Source organism: Neovison vison, chromosome 11, assembly GCF_020171115.1.
Source record: "Neovison vison isolate M4711 chromosome 11, ASM_NN_V1, whole genome shotgun sequence".
Taxonomy (NCBI): domain Eukaryota; kingdom Metazoa; phylum Chordata; class Mammalia; order Carnivora; family Mustelidae; genus Neogale; species Neogale vison.
Window position 1 is genome coordinate 197907663 of NC_058101.1, and position 16692 is coordinate 197924354.

Below are 16692 nucleotides of genomic sequence, written 5' to 3' on the forward strand. Positions count from 1 at the left end.
CACAACCTCACCACACAGGATATCTGAACAAAAGTGTTCCAAATACCAAAGGATCTGACACATGAAAACCACGCAAATGTATAAATTACACCATAACAAGGGACATTCGACAGCATAAAGATCTGAAAACGGGTCCTTTGTAAACATGGCATTTGTATGAAGAACCTTAGTGACTTGAACGTTAGTTATTCTCTACACAAATGCAACTTTCTGGTGTCATAATAAAGCCCATGGGAATAGAGACCACCTTGTTCTCAAAGCGGGGAGGTAAGAGCTCCCCCTCCTCCTCATGCTACCATGTGAAGGAACTTCCTTAGAATAAAGATCCAGGTGTGTGCCTCCATCCCCATCACCCCTGCCCTGCCGTGGCACTGATTTTTGTGATCTGTAAACACAGGAGAAGGATCGACTCAGAGGTGGGAAGTGATCAAAAAGTTTCCCGGAAGAAACACAGAACAAGTCGGCTTTTGTCGCACGGCAAAGCCTTCATACTTTTGACGATTCTACTTCCCAGAGCCCCTCCTTTTGTTCCTCTTTTAACGTTTTGCTGTCCCTGCAACAACTTTTGCATCTGCTGCTCAATAAACCCCATTTTATAAATCTGCTGGGCTTTCATCTGTAAAGCGCGAATTTTTTAAAGACAAATATCTTTAAACCCCTTGAATCCCTCAGACTATCTAAAATTTCCCCCCCTACACACACACACACACACACACACACCCACCCCGGGCTTCCCCAAGCGTCATCTGTTTGAAACTTTACAAACCATCGATATCATCGATCCCACTTGGCTTTTAGCAAAGCCCTTTGCGAAGCTACGAGCCTCATGCGATGCCAGGAGAGATGAAAGCGGGGCACGGCCACACTGTAGCTGCACCCAGGCTCTACGCACCGGGCTTCGCATCAGTCAGAAGTCATTTATCCTGGAACCTGTCACGGGACCTTAATGACTCGTGCTAGTTGAGACCTGCAACTTCCCTCTTCCAGAGGGCTTATGAACTGGTAAACAGCTTATGAAACAGTAAATGAAGCCGAAAGTTACTTTTGATTTTGTCTCATCTTTACTATGTCGCTTCTGCATGTGTTAAAGGCTCTAAAATGACTTAGTAATGACGGAGTTTGCAATATCGTAATCCGATCCCCAGAGACCTACCCAATCACCTGAGGAAAAGAGATCAGAATTTTACTACCCGATGAGGAGAAACAGGTCAGCACACGGTTGCACAAGATCCAGGCAGGGCTCTTTCGTAGCCTGCCAGGTAACAAAGGGGACAGTGACTACTGGACTGCACTGCAAGAATATCCCATCTTGGGAAAACTCTGAATCATTAATGAACCTTAAAACCGTTTAAATTAAGCAGGCAGGCCTGAGATTTGCAAGTACACAATTAACTTCTCCCCAGAGGAAGGAAGGTAACAAAACATCACATTTCTCACAGAGGAAAAAGTACCCGTCTTAATCAACAGGTGGGTTTTTCTCGCATGACTCAGGGGCTCATTGCCTCCTGCTTTCTTGTAGACAAAGGACTCCAGCCCATTTCCAGGGCCTCCCCATTCATGAGGCTATTTGGAATCAACACGTTGGTGGGAAGTCACAGCCCAAGATCCTACTTGTGCCCCAAGTATTTGAACCAATTACTTCAAACCTAGATAGACTCTCGCATGTACTTATCCCTGGTTCTGTTCATTAAGTCTTTGTTTACAACCACACAGAGGAGTCAAATGAAAGCAGGCTTTAAATTCCTGAAACGAATAAAGAAAGCATGGGCGTTTTTGCAGCCACACCAGATACTGACGGACCCCTGCTGTGTGGCCTTGTATTTCTGAATGGTGACGGCTGGGCCGGCTGATCACCCGCTCCCCACCACATGCCCATGCCCTGCCCTCAGCTCAAGCAAGGGAGCTGGCAGGGTTCACGGTATTGTGCCGCGGCAGAAGCCATTCTGACCGTTATTGTTAGAGGTGTCTCATGCTTCCTGTATCCATTTAAAGGCTTATAAATTTTTATGAACTCTGCAAGGTAAATACAACACGACGGGGATATGCTCGGTCCAGAGGCCCACGGCCGTGCCTACCATTTGGGACATGAGGAACCGGGTCATCCCTCCAGCCTCCTCCAAGTCCAACACAGCATCTTGGAGCCGCTGCCCTTAACCTTGCCAGGGCACTAGGTTACCATTAATGAACGTGATAAAACATCCCCTAGCCACCTGAAACGCCCTGGAGAGAGCCCAAGTCACTCAGCTCCTACAGAATCACGTTCAGGGTTGAACTCCTGTGCCTCTGTCCCATCAGCACCTGGATGGATTTGCCTTGCAAACCGCGGCCCCCTCCCCTGGCCCCAACACACACACACACACACACACGCACACGCACGCACACACGTTTCTAGATCTCTGCATCTGTAAATACAGCTCCCTTCAGAGCTTCAAGTTTAAACTGTCAAACCATTATTCAGCAGATAATTTTGGAGCTGTCAGATATTACATTCCATTAATGACAACCTTTATGAGATCAATATTAGAATATTAAGCGGCCGATTTCAAGGAATCTTAGATGAGCTCAACCTCCTGTCCAAGCAAACCCGACCCTCTTTACCACCTCCTCTCCATCTATTAAAAGACTCATCACAAATAAAAGACCATACGAAGTCATCAACGCCAAAATATTCTCTAGAAAGGAACAAGTTTGCTTACCCAACACAAATGCACTTTAATACCTCATTTATCCATCAACAGATACTGTCACTGATGCCAGCACTCAAGAGAAATTTGACTCTAAGCAGAATGACTAATATGGAGGGTCACCTCTTTTTTTAGAAGACGCGTGAGATTCTATATGCAATATACACACGTGTTAAGTTACCTATCACATACACATGCACGTATCAAAGAATGAATAAAAGCAGCTGTAAAACTTCTTAACACGTTCGAGTCCGTAATTAACGCGAATAGGCATAACAACATTCTAGACTGCAGTCTTTTGGAGGCAGGAGCTCATAATCCCCAAAGATTCAGAAGCATTACCTCATTGCAGCCTTGAGACAAGCTGAGCGTTCACTCTAGGCCTTTACCCAGCATCCTCCGGTTCACACAAAGACAACAGAGGCGTGACCAATCACATTGTGGCTAGCAGGCACTGTTTCAAAGCCCTCTCCCAATATTACCCATTGACATGCTCGCTGGCAGCCTGCTGAACTTGTCGTCATGGCAACACATCCCAGCTGCTCACCGAGGCTTGTTATATTACTTTTCCTTTTCACCACTCACTTAGCTAATTAAAAATTTAGGACTATGTTTTGCATGTTGGACGCAAATCGAAACAATGCAGGGTCCTTTCTCTCTTTTCTTCTTCTTCTTCTTCTTTTTTTTTTTTTTTTCAATGGAGCTTTAAAAAAAATGCTGGGAAAAGCGATTCGAAGGACACTCCCATGAAGTCCCAGTATAACCAATCAATAGAGAGACTGCGTGTAGCTCTACCCAGATGGAATTTGTCGCTAAACCCAATCTGCAGAAAAGCAAAACCAAACCATGAGCGTTGCTGAAGATGTTCTTCCTGTTTCGAAATCTACAAGCCAATTCAGCACAGATGACTTACGTTGCAATATTCCCATTATTCTTGGCCAAAATGTTCTTTAAATATTTTTGCTTAACATGATTCTGATTTACAGCAGCTCTACCCAGAATTCCACAATGCAGAGTAAATAAATAAATAAAGCACAGAGGAAAAAAAGCGCCTGTAAAAACGGCCAATATGGCAAGTGCTAGAAGAGGTTCCAGCAGAAAGCGTGTCTGTGGACCCTGACATATGTTTCAGATTTGACCACCAAAAACGGGCCACTGTTGCAGGAGGATGAAAACAGAAGCCCTGCAGCCGAAAACCCGTGCAGAGAAGATGCCAGTTTTTGTTTACCAAAGCACAGAGGGATCAACAAAACCTCCCAAATGGGTTCAGGGATGATGGCTGCCTTTTTGCAAACTCCCCTTACGTTTCTACCTGACAACCGGAGTTGATACCACAGACGCTCTTAGAATTCTCCAGTAAAAAATTCCCCTTGCTTTTTTTCGTGTCAGCTTTCCTCTTAACATATTTCATAGAGTAGATAGAAAATTAAAATTGGAAACTCTGTTCATTGTGAATAAGCAGAGATAACAGACCTCAAAGTGGTTTTGAAAAACCAAGTGTTAGAGTTTATGGGAAGAGTCTATACTAATTTCAATTAAAGGAGGAAACCAAGATATCAAAAACAAGCTTGGAGAGGTGGCTCGGCTTCCGCTTCCTCCTGGGTAGGGCTGCTGATTTTCCTGTCTGAAGTCATCCACGACGGCCTGACTCCTAGCACTCTGTCCTCAAACACAGGGCAGACACATACTCAGACAGGCAGGCCATATTCCCCCCAGGGCCCCCCTATCTCTGAATTTTCATTTCTACCACCAAATACCAGTGAAAGAAGTCCCACCCACTGAGATAGTTAGAAATGTCAAAGAAGCCGTATAGAATTCTAATTTGTCTGTGAGGGATATGGGAGCAATGCCGGCCTATGAAAGCCAAGGAGAGGTGATTGGCAGAGCTATTTTGGGTATTAAGGGCAAATACTGTTTACTCTCTCCCTGTCTGCCCACTTCAGGTAACCAGGCGAGTGGACATAAATGAGGCTGGTCTCCCTCAAACATGGGAGGCTGGAAACAGTACCTCCTAATTGTCGCTAAGAGGGCAGTGAGTGGAATGGAAAAGAAGAGAATGAAAGAGGAACCCATCAAATAATTCTGGAAGCTGGAAAAACAGATGGATGAGAGGTAGCAGGATGGAGAGAGTAAAGAAAGTTTAAATATACACGCTAGAGGAAACGCATACCACGGATGGCGGTGTGGGTGTAGTAATTCAGAAATGATGTTGTGCGTATGGTGAGATTGAGAAAGCGAGTAAATACATTGTGGGAGAAGGAATACACACATGCGTCCGGGGTGGGGGTGAGGGGGGGCCCCATATCCCAGCTCTGTCACAGAAAATCTCTAGAAGCAATGCTACTCCAATAGCAACAAAACCACATAGTGTTCAGGATCTTGGGTTCTAAATACCATTCCCCACCAAAAGAAAAAAAAAAAAGATTCTCAGAGAAATGATTGATCTCCGGTCTGAGGCAAGAAACACACAAGTGAACCAGGGACATCTTTTTGTGCCAGAAAGCAAGGAAAGGCTCCCAAAACTGATGGGGACACCTGAAAAGACTTGGGGACCAAACTGAAGGGGTTTCCTTGGCCAAATCAAAACCAAATTGAACATCAAAGTGTGTGTACACAAAACACGATATAACACACTGAATGAACAAAGAACCTATGAGTAGTACACTGTGATACCATAACAAACAAATACAGGGTGTGCAGAAACAAAGAATGCTTTTTTTGTTGTTGTTCAAAAATGAATACCAATTCATAACTTCAGAAGAAATTAAAGAATTAGAAACTGCCTTTGTAACCACCATTGTAATCGAAGGGATTGAGCGAGAATTAATGATGCATGATAAAAACACAGGATAAAAGACTGTTGGAGAACAAGTATTCATCCAGGCTCAAAAGTATCAACAAATAGATTACTTTTTAATTACAAAAGGAAGGACAATGGTAAAGCCAGGTTGACACCACCATAACCAAGGGATCAAACTTAGCATCACCAATGAGACAAAGAGCTAGCATGTATCTCCTAATGTTGTGCACTGAAAAACACACACTCCAACCTATAAAATACCCTTGCCAAAAAAAGTTTAATCTATATCTAATCTTGAAAAAAATAATCAGATATACTTCAAATTGTGGAATATTCTATGAGACAACCAGCCTGCAATGCTCAAGAAGGTTAACGTCATAAAAGCCAAAAGGAAGCAGGAAAACTGTTCTAGCTTAAAGGAGAATGAAGACACGCAACACATGGGTATTGATTAGAGCTTAGGATTAAAAAATAAAAATTCAAAGAAAACAGCCATAGAGAGCATTACTGGAATAACAGGACAAACTTAAACATGAATTATACACCCGATAACAGCATTATATCAATGTTTAGCTTTCTGAATTTGGCAATTCTCATTTCTAACGGAAGATCCTTATTCACCATAAAGAGGAAGTATCATGATGCTTCACTCTCTAACAGTACTAAAGACAGACACATGATAGATGATGGATAGATGGACAGACAGACAGATAAGAATCTGGGTGGATGAATGGATGGACAGATGGATGGATAGACAGACAGATGGACGGCTGGATGGATGGGTAGGTGGATGGATGGATTGATACAGAGATAAATAGATGGAGAAAAAAAGAAAGAAAGGAAGGAAGGAAGAAAAGAGGCAAAATGTCAACAATTAGTAAATCTAGGTGAAGGTTATACTGGTGCCATTTCATTTGTTTTGTAACTTTTATGTTAGAAATAAACTCAAAGCTGGAGAGGGGAAAGAAATCTGGAAAATCTCTAGAATGTAGGTATCATTAAAGGTGAGTATATAACAGACTGAAACAGGACTACTGTTTGAAAGCCTAAATAAGGTGGATTTGGGCACTTAGTCCCACTCCTCCATCTAAAATAGTTAACCTCTCCCTCTAGGAGACATAGGAATTTTACATTCTGGAGAGGTTCAACTTTAATTTAGGGAACACGGGCATAGCTCAGGGAATAGTCAGATACTGAATAAAGTGGGATTATGTGAAAAATCCCACTGAAAAATGTGAAAACCCCATCTGAAAAATTACATACTTCACTCAGCTTCTAGAATGCCAATGGCCAATCAGGAGACTAGCAGACTCTTCTGGGGAAGCTGACTAGGCAAGAAAAGAGACCCACTGTAGCTCCTTCGGACCTCTCTGCGAAAAGGTCCAACAGAGGAAAACTCTATATCCCACAGAACTTCCAAACAGCATTTTAGTGCCTCTAGAGGTCAAAACAAAAACTAGAAAAGGAACTCTTAAGAAATGGAGTCAGTGGGGGGAGCGCCCGGGTGGCTCAGTGGGTTAAAGCCTCTGCCTTCGGCTCAGGTCATGACCCCAGGGCCCTGGGATCGAGTCCCGCATCGGGCTCTCTGCTCGGCGGGGAGCCTGCTTCCCCTCTCTCTCTGTCTGCCTTTCTGCCTACTTGTGATCTCTGTCTGTCAAATAAATAAATAAAACCTTTAAAAAAAAAAATGGAGTCAGGGAATAGAGTAGAAGAACCGTTCTCCCAACCCTTAAACATTCTCAGGAAGCCACTGGAGAGATAGCCTGGCAAAATAAGGATGTAAACTGAGGACCAAAGACATGAGGCTCAGAAAACAGTGGATCCAACAAAAGAGTGGTAAGAAGAAAATTCCCAGATAACAGCTGTTTTCCAGCCTAGAAAGCAATTAGTCTGGATCAGAAAAGGAGGACAAGGTGCTCACAAGGGAAACTCTCCAAGAGAATAGGGGAATGAGTATCATTTGAAATATGAGAGCACAGGGCACCTGGGTGGCTCAGTGGGTTAGGTCTCTGCCTTCGGCTCGGGTCATGATCTCAGGGTCCTGGGATCGAGCCCTGCATCGGGCTCTCTGCTCAGTGAGGAGCCTGCTTCCGCCCCCCTCTCTCTGCCTGCCTCTCTGCCTGCCTGTGATCTCTGTCTGTCAAATAAATAAATAAAATCTTAAAAAAAAAAAAAGAAAGAAAGAAAAGAAATATGAGAGCATCAAAAAAACACTGGTGAGTGTATAGCCCATCTCACGGAGGACTGCGGGGGGGAGCATAATTAAAGATGGATATACGAAAATCTATGCAGTTCAAAAAAAGAAAGACAATCACTAGCTGTAGGCAAGACAAACAGTTGCGTAAGAGTAAACGGACTCACAGTGCAATTCCTCGTCCTTCATTAAACAAAAACTACATGGTCCTCATAACATGAACACTGATTACTGATTTATCTTTAAATTCTTATATAACTGCACTGGAAAGATCAGGGGATGGGAAGTGAGTTGACAAGGAACCTAAATCTTCATTTACCCTCCCAGGAAGACAAAAGATAAAATATAAAATTAATAAATTGAGAAACAGCATTACAAGCACAATTTAGAAACTGCATACCAAAGAAACACCAAAAAGGGTTGGCAGGGATTGCCCAGAGGAAGTAAGAATCAGAAACGGTGATGGATAAAAGGATGATAGCATTTGGGTGTGCATACGTGTGTGTGTGTACTTACTATCACAGTGCATCATTTTTTAAATTTTGTAAAAGGAAAAATTAAATTATAAAAACAAAACTCTGATAAATAGCATATCCATGGGTAGGGTAGAAATCAATCTAGTAGTAATTCTTTTCTGAGTACCTTCTACGGGCCCATCACTTGTTAGCTTTGTGACTGTGGACAAGTTTTTAACTTCCTAGTGTCTTAGTCTGCGTACCTTGTAAAATGGGTATAAATATATCTCATTAATAGCATGTGGCACAGAAAATAATGCCCAGTCAAGTCAACTGTCACTCATACTGTTACGAATGGGGTTTCCAGGCCTTGCCACTGGGGAGCACCTGTCCTCCAGGACCTGCTGGAGGCCATGACAATGCAAGGCCACAAACGGGTAGAGATGTGGGGTTAGGAGATAAGTTTCTGGGGGCGCCTGGGTGGCTCAGTGGGTTAAGCCGCTGCCTTCAGCTCAGGTCATGGTCTCAGGGTCCTGGGATCGAGTCCCGCATCGGGCTCTCTGCTCAGCAGGGAGCCTGCTTCCCTCTCTCTCTCTCTGCCTGCCTCTCAGTCTACTTGTGATTTCTCTCTGTCAAATAAATAAATAAATAATCTTAAAAAAAAAAAAAAAAAGGAGATAAGTTTCTGTGGTCTACTTCCCCTCAGCACCCCAGCACAAAAGATGAGCATCCCCAAAGTAAATTCCAGAAAACACTTCTTCAACACAAGTTTTGTGGTCAAATCAATCTGGGAAACCACTACATATTACACCTGTTTCAGGAGAGTCACCCCTCCCCCCTCCAGCATATTTATGGCTCTGCAGTCCTACGGGGTGAAGAAAAGGGTTCAAACCCACTATTTCTCAAACTGATTTTATCATGGAACTCTTTTTTATTCTAGAGACCCAAGTGGTACAAAATTATTGCTCCCGTGAGACGTTTGGAGAGTCACGGCCATGGATTTCAAGACTGTCAAGATGGAGAAGACTTTTATTCTAATCCTACTATTTCATAGCCTTTTAAATTCCCTTTTCATTTGCCTTGATTATTTTGACAAATTTGAAAGTGGTAAAAATAAAGATTAACGGAAAGCTCCCCTAATGAAATTACTTCTGTGAAAAGGAATCTAACATGTATTGATGAGATCCGCCTATACTTCTGAAATTGACCCTATAGTTGATTTCAGATAATTCACAACCAAGGCAAAGCTCCGAGAAAGTTTTTAGAACAAAGGTAAAATCAGGAATAGATTCTTCTATTTAGAAGATAACTGTGACTGTGAAGCGTGGGTAATTTGTGAAATGGGACATGTAATGGTTCTGGAAGCCCACAGAACAAATCTACATTGCAAGACCTCTGGTTAGAACACCTTTTTAGAAAAAAAGAGCAGGTGGGATCTGCAGCAGTTTTCCTATTTTGAAATATGCATGACTTGGATTGCTTTATATTCACTTACTTCTCTTGCCTTTTGAGAAAACTCAAAATACATTCTCTCAGCGCTGGTGCTTTCTCAGAAAGCAAGTCTGGAAGTCCAGTGTTGTTTAGTTCATGAAAAACAGACAAACAAACAGCGGCTTTCGTGTGTCAAAACGGAAAAGGTCAGAGGAAAATCCCCGGATAGTAAAAACAGTTGATTGCCACCTTTTCAAAAACTGGGGAAGAGACTGTCTTCTCCCAAGTCACTGACGAAGACACTTGGGAGGAGGCAGCCACAATGACTTGCCTTTCCCCAGCCTTGTGCCTCTTCCCCCAAGGTCACCCCTCACCCATCCCACACACGGAGGGAAAAGGGGCTTTCTAAGGGGCCTCAGCATGGTCATGTCAGTCCCCCGAGGAAAGCCTTTCAACCACTCCTCTTCGTTCTTCTCACTGAAATGAAACCCTCTTTAACACGGCCTGTAGGATGCTTTCCGCCATGGCCCGAGCTAACGGTTCCTGGCCACTGTCCTCCTGTCCTGTCCTGCGGGGCCATGAGCTCCTGAAATCCGTCCTTTCTGGGCTGCCTGTTTATGTGTCTGGAGTTTCCAGCCCCCTGGAAGCTCCTTGAGGTACCAGGTCTTAGGGGATGTCATGTCCCCATTGAACACTGTGCCCTTGATGCCACTCCATTTCCTTGGTATACTGTGATTGCTTTCAGACTCGGCCTCATCAGGGCACCTGCCTCGCTGAGGACAGCCTGTGACTCCTGGGGCGGCTGGGCTCTGCGTCCTGCCTTCCATGAGCCCCTCAGGAGCTCTAGCCACACTGGGCTCCACTCTGCGCCCTGCTGCCCAACACTAGGCCCAGAGTCCTGCCCAGGCCAGGTTTCATGGCTGCTGTTGTGTTTGATGCGGTCTCTCTCCCACTGAACTCCTGGTCCATGAAGGCCCTCTGCTCACTGGCAGATCTCCTCAAATACTCCCCAGACCACTGCCAGGCCCACAGCGACTCTCCATAAATGTCTAATGAGTATATGAATGAATGAATGAATGAATGAAACAGCAGTATAATTTGGTAAGTGTAATAATTAGCAGTTGACACATGAATCAAATACAATAAAGATGCTGTACCATGTCCAGAAGACGGGCTTAAGATAAAAATTTCATGATGTTTCATTCAAGTTATTAACTTTCACGGGGAGACCTCAAAGCGCTCAGAGGTGCACAATGTGGGAAAAGAGGCTCCAGGAGACATGGGCGTTCGGCAGAACAGAATGCTGACCACCACGACAACTTTCCCGTGAAAGCCTAAACTGTGAAGCATCACTTGGCTAAATTTCTAAATTTCTAAGACTCTCCGCCTGATACAACAGCAAGAACTCAATAAGGAACTGTGATTTACCAACATAAAAATATCTGGTGAAAACACGAAATAAATTAAAGCTGAATTTTTAAAAGTACAGCAAGTCACAAACCAAAAACATGGGGCCTATCATAGCAGGTGACCGAAATTAAAGGAGAACAGAAGGAAATGATATCCTTGAGCTCCCCTGTTGAAGGAATCAATATTTTGATTCTTTGAAACCTTGCCTCGAAATATGGCTCCTGACTTTTTGCAACTTGAGATCACTGCTGAGTGCCCCTTCTCTTTTTGTACATTTCTCCATCTGCCTTTGGTGCCTAATCTTTAGGTCTGGTTGGCTGGTGCCTATGAACACCACTCCACCTCAGCAGTGACGCTAAGAACAGCAATTTCCCCACGAGGACATGCAAATAATTACCAAGACTATAACATCACTACCGCGTGGAATTTTAATTACAGATGCCACTTATCTTATTTTTCTCATGATCTCTAAGAATGCACATCTTCTTTTTTTTTTTTTTAAAGATTTTACTTCTTTATTTGGCAGAGAGAGAGAGAGAGAGAGATCACAAGTAGGCAGAGCAGCACACAGAGAGAGGGGGAGGGGAAGCAGGTTCCCCACTGAGCAGAGAGCCCGATGCGGGGCTCGATCCCAGGACCCTGAGCTCATGACCTGAGCTGAAGGCAAAGGCTTAACACACTGAGCCCCCCCAGGTGCCCCAAGAATACACATCTTCTTTCAGCAATAGATAAACAGGGAGCAAGGAGGAGAAGAGATCTCAGATTTACTGAGAGCCACACCTTAAGTACCAGGCACAGTATTTTACCTGTTGTCTCATTAATCCTAATGGCAACCCAAGAAGTTGGGTCTCATTGTCTCAACTGTGAGAATAAAGCATTAAAAAGTTAATAGCTTGCCCAGAGGCTCCACGGTCGCTAGAGCGACAGCCCTGAGAACACCTGGGTCCCCATCGAGTGATTATTACCCAAAGCACGTGTCGGACTGACCAACAGTAGTGTGGAGCTAAATTGGAAAACACTCCACCTGTCGATTTTGAAACGCTACATATGGGTTTAAGGACAAGTAATAATAATGCACAAGCTAAAAATAGTGTATCTACGGGCTTCTACTTTTGAAAGGAAATAAGGCTCTACTATTTGCCAAGCGCTGCTCTCTCTACCTACCCTGAGATGGAAGCTTGTTACAACAACACTGGGTTACAAGTTAGGATAGCACAGAACCAAGAAAAAAGCCAGCTAATTATAACACAAGAAGCCAACCGCTATGTTAGTATGTACCAAATGGTACTGGGACACACAGAGGGAACATCAACTCTGCTTGGGAGAACCCCAAAAGTGTCCCAGAGAAAGGCGACCACCGGGGAGTCTTCAGCAAGGAGTAAGAGGGAAAGGCATTTCAAGCAAAGACAAGAGTGCGTGTAATACAAATATGAGCAAATGCCTGTTGAGTACTGAGAGTAAGGCAACTACTACCACTGAAATCCTGTAACAATCCCACCAGGTGGTACTATTACCATTCACTTCTTACAGGCAGGGAAAGAGGAGCTCCAAGAAATCCAGTCATGTGTCCACCTGGTGGAAGCATGCGTCACCCGAAAGCTGAGACAACAGGGCATTTTTGGGGACGAGCGTTGGGTAAGAAGCAAAAGGCAGGTCCGCTTCGCAAACTACACCATTAATACACCAGTCAATGCGGAGACCGATGGCTAAGTGTGACTTATCGTTAGGTTCTTGCTATGTGCTTGGCACCTTCTATGTACATGACCTCACTCCTCATGTCAGTCATCTCTGAAATATTCTTCCAATAACCATTTTATAAATGAGGATATTGAGGCTAAGAAAAGCCGCGTGATATGTCTAGGAGCGCACACTAAATAAATGCAGGATTCAGGTTTTGAAATCGAGTCAGTGGGACCAGAAAGCCCATGATTTCCACCACGATGCTATACTGCCTTTCGATTAGACACCAAGAGGTCATTCAAAACAATTAAAAAGTGGGGGTTTTCACCTCAAATTCGGCCAATACCTTGTATTTATTTGTTTTCGAACGAGACTAGTTACACGGAAACATTCCTGCATTCTTACCCAAATCATTTATGCTGAGTGCCCATTTACATAGAAAATATTTTAAATTGTTCCATTTAAAAACCTGTAGTCCTAAGGGAGCTCTGCAGCTACATTCAAAATGTATTATGCAGATTTAGAACATTAAGCATTTCATGACTGAAGTTTTATAAAGAGCTTCGAGAAATACATTCTAAAGGGAGGATACGATGACTGCAGTTCTTGGCAAGGGGAGAGGAAATGATGCGTCCTAGCAAAACAAACCGAAGATAAAAGCACATACTGAGTGAGGACCAGAGCTCATTTCCAAAAGTCTTTGTCAGACCTGTTACGATGTCTTTTAGCTGCTACTGAAATGACGTGCCCGGACTTCGGGGATCTAAAACGCCTTTGCTGTAGTGGGTGACGCAATCTTCCTCTATCCTCTGCAACATTCGTAATCCCCCAAGAAGATCAAACCTCTGTTTTCACAAACCTTTTCTCCTAAGAAATGCCAGAGGCATCATTTTATGATGCCTCTTCCATGGGCACACACCTCAAAACTGACTTGAGCACAACTCACTTCTGCTCAAAATAAATATACAGCCTGGAAACCATCTATAAAATCCAAAGGACAAAACGACTTACTCTTCTAAATAGATAAATAAGTAAACTGCTCTAACAATAACCAATTAATAAGTCACTTTGCTGCGGCTTTCTCACCAATGAATGGCTGTACTGTGACAATTCACTCCCCAGCTAAAATGAGATCTGTCTTTTGTCTTCCCCACCTCCATCCCCCAAATTCTGCAACTGGGATTCTCCTGTGTTTTCCCTTCTTGGAGAAATTTTAAACACCCAAGAGACATTTTGAAAATAACAAACACCTTGTAGAGCTGTCACCCCCATGTTTTTGGCAATTGTTGACATTTTGTCCTCATCCTCTCTATAGAAGAAATGGAATCTTCTGGGTCAAGGTGATCGATTCATGGTCTCCATACCCACTGACAATCTCTCTCCTTAACTTGCTGTCCATCCTCCCAGGATACTTGAAACCCTTTTATATATATAAAGTGTCTGCACAAAGGACACTTGGAGTTTGTAGGTGCATAATAAACAACTTAACTCAGTAGTATCAGACTGTGGATTGCTCTGTAACTGTGTCTGTCTTTTCTGTTGAGGAACCCAGTATCTAGCACCAGGCCCAGATGTGGAAAACACTAGATGACTATCTGCTAATTGAATGAAAGATGGGTTGATGATAGGACAGTTCCATAATTTGCTGAATAAGGAAGTTCTTCCAAACATTCTTCACTAGTAGTCATCAAACTCAAATGCAAACAGAGAACTTACACAATTTTGCCCACGTGTTTTACACGCAAGCTCGGTAAATACCGGACTGAGTAATGACATCACCTCAATGCATCTGCGTGTTCGCTAGCGTCTGGAGGACCCCATGTCAGCCCCACATGAGTTAAGCACCGGCACTCAAAGAAGGGCATATTTTCCAGAATGTGGAGGGGTACGGCGGCTTCAGTCTCCATCATGCACAAGCTGGACAACACACTCATTTTGTAATAGGAATGACCTGATAAATGACGGTGGTTGGTTTTTTTCCCCCTGATGTAGTGCTGACCACTATTTTGTGATGTATTCCCCAATTCCCAGGATGGCTTCATTCTCTCCCACCCTGCACACTCTGTTAGAGCATTGAGGACACCATAAGTAATTTGTTGGGTTTATACATCTACCTTCTGTACATCAAACCATGGGTTTTCTCAAGGGTAGTACTTACCTTTAACCATCTTATAGCATCCACAGCCCTTGGCTTGATGCTCAGTCACAGATGGCTGCAGTGGTGTGGTATGTGATTTTTAAAATATCATCAAACTCAACAATGATTCTGTGCTTCCATCGCTCCTCATATGTTTTAAATTCTTAATCACACTATTTCTTTATATTTTTATTTTTAAAACATTTTTGACATGGGGACTTCCCAATATTCGAAAGCAGACAGAATGGTATACTCATGAACCTATCACCCAGCTTCAATAATTAACTCATTTTTATCCCTCTTCACAGAAACCAAAACCGGGTGTCACAGATGATATATTACAGGTATGATTTATTCAAGAAAAACTATGCAAAATCACATGCAAGGGAGAGTCCTTGGCCCTACATCAAAAAGGTGTTTTCAGTTAAAATATTTTAGATTTTTATAAAATGACTCCCTGCTTCAGCTAGGTTTATCAATTAAACAACTACCTTCCGGTCCTGTTGGATGAAGCCGTGTTCTGGATTGTCAACTCTGCAGACACAGGGTCATGGTCCCATAATATCCTGCACCGACATTTAATGCTAGTTAAGTGTCTGCGTGTCGTTAATAATGAAGGATCACTGTTCCTTTCCGGCCCAAGCTTTCATCTGCAATAGTGAACTTTATTACATTTGGAATCTCCCGGTTTCATCTGCCTCCCAGAGGAGACTTCTGCCTCCCAGAGTCACACATTTCTCTAAAAAGTTTTACCTCCCTCCTTCTAGAATTGGAATTCAGAGCCCCAGCAATCAGACACACTGATAAGTCATGTTAATACAGCAATCCAAAGACAGAGGCTGACCTCTTTATGAAATGAAAATCTCTGACTAGGAGAGTAATAATAATGAATTTCACGTCCATAAGCACTGCTTTCCAAAGAAAACTGTTTTTAGAAAGATGTTTTCTAAAGACCACCTGAGAGAGAAAATCCTTCCGAATGTCACGGGTCTCTCCATTCAAACCTCTACCAGCTCTGTACCATTACAAAGGTCCCGTTTTGTTTTCTCAAGCTGCAACAGCAATTGGCCTGTATTTTACAAATAAAAGGCCTCTTTCCCCCTCTTTGGGGAGTGCCTGCAAAGTCAATTTACAAATGTAAATTATGCAATATGGAATTACCTTTTTTTTTCTGAGAAAAGGAAGGATTTGGTGAAGGGGAGCTCAAGGACTAGCGGTTTTGCATATAGGTCGCAAAAATGAAAGAGGGAAGTGTGGCCGTCTCCTAGATACAGAAGACTCAGAGGTCTCCCAGTGATTCTTCAGCAGGTGCACGGAGACCCAAATCTAGCAATCTCAACACTAGTCTGATGGGGTGAGTCATGAGTGTCCTACAATGACCTATTTTTCATTTTTTTATTTTGTTGTTTCTTTAAGCAAAAGCTTCGCACATATGCGTATCACAAATGTGTAGAAAGTGTTTCACGAATGTCTAAACTAAAAGGAAATTAGCTAGCTGATCAATCAATGGTAGATTTGATTGTGCCTCTGTTGACAGGTCTGCTCTGGGTGTCAAAGTTTATTTAACTGTTGGCTGCTGATCTGTTAACATCAAAATTACACTGATTGAGCCAAAATCAAAGATTCCTCTGCTGTTTACACATTAGGCATGAAGGCTAATTACTTACTAATCCTTGAGGGTTTCAAACACTTTTGATGTACTAAATACCCCTGAGGACCATACATATTTTTTAATGGGTTGAGGACAGATCCTTCAACACATGTGTAGTCTAAAAACCAAAGAGCATGTGACACATGCCAACAAGGGAATCATTATGTCTCTTGTCATAGAGACGTCTCCAATTCTCTCTCTAGCCAAAGTTTACAATAAAATATTCACGATCTACTGATTGATATTTCAT

At 43.0% G+C, this 16692-nt stretch overlaps 1 protein-coding gene across 5 annotated transcripts in view; it reads right to left on the reverse strand.

Moving 5' to 3' along the window:
• STOX2 (storkhead box 2) overlaps positions 1 to 16692 on the reverse strand; it is a 176211-nt gene that overhangs the window by 57110 nt on the left and 102409 nt on the right. The window contains exon 1 of one of the 5 annotated variants that reach the window (XM_044225644.1): positions 3027 to 3045. The exons of the other annotated variants lie outside the window; for them this stretch is intronic. The gene's annotated coding sequence lies outside the window, so the exon portion shown is untranslated. Of the gene's footprint in view, positions 1 to 3026; positions 3046 to 16692 lie in introns of those variants that run through there. 5 annotated transcript variants of the gene reach the window in all.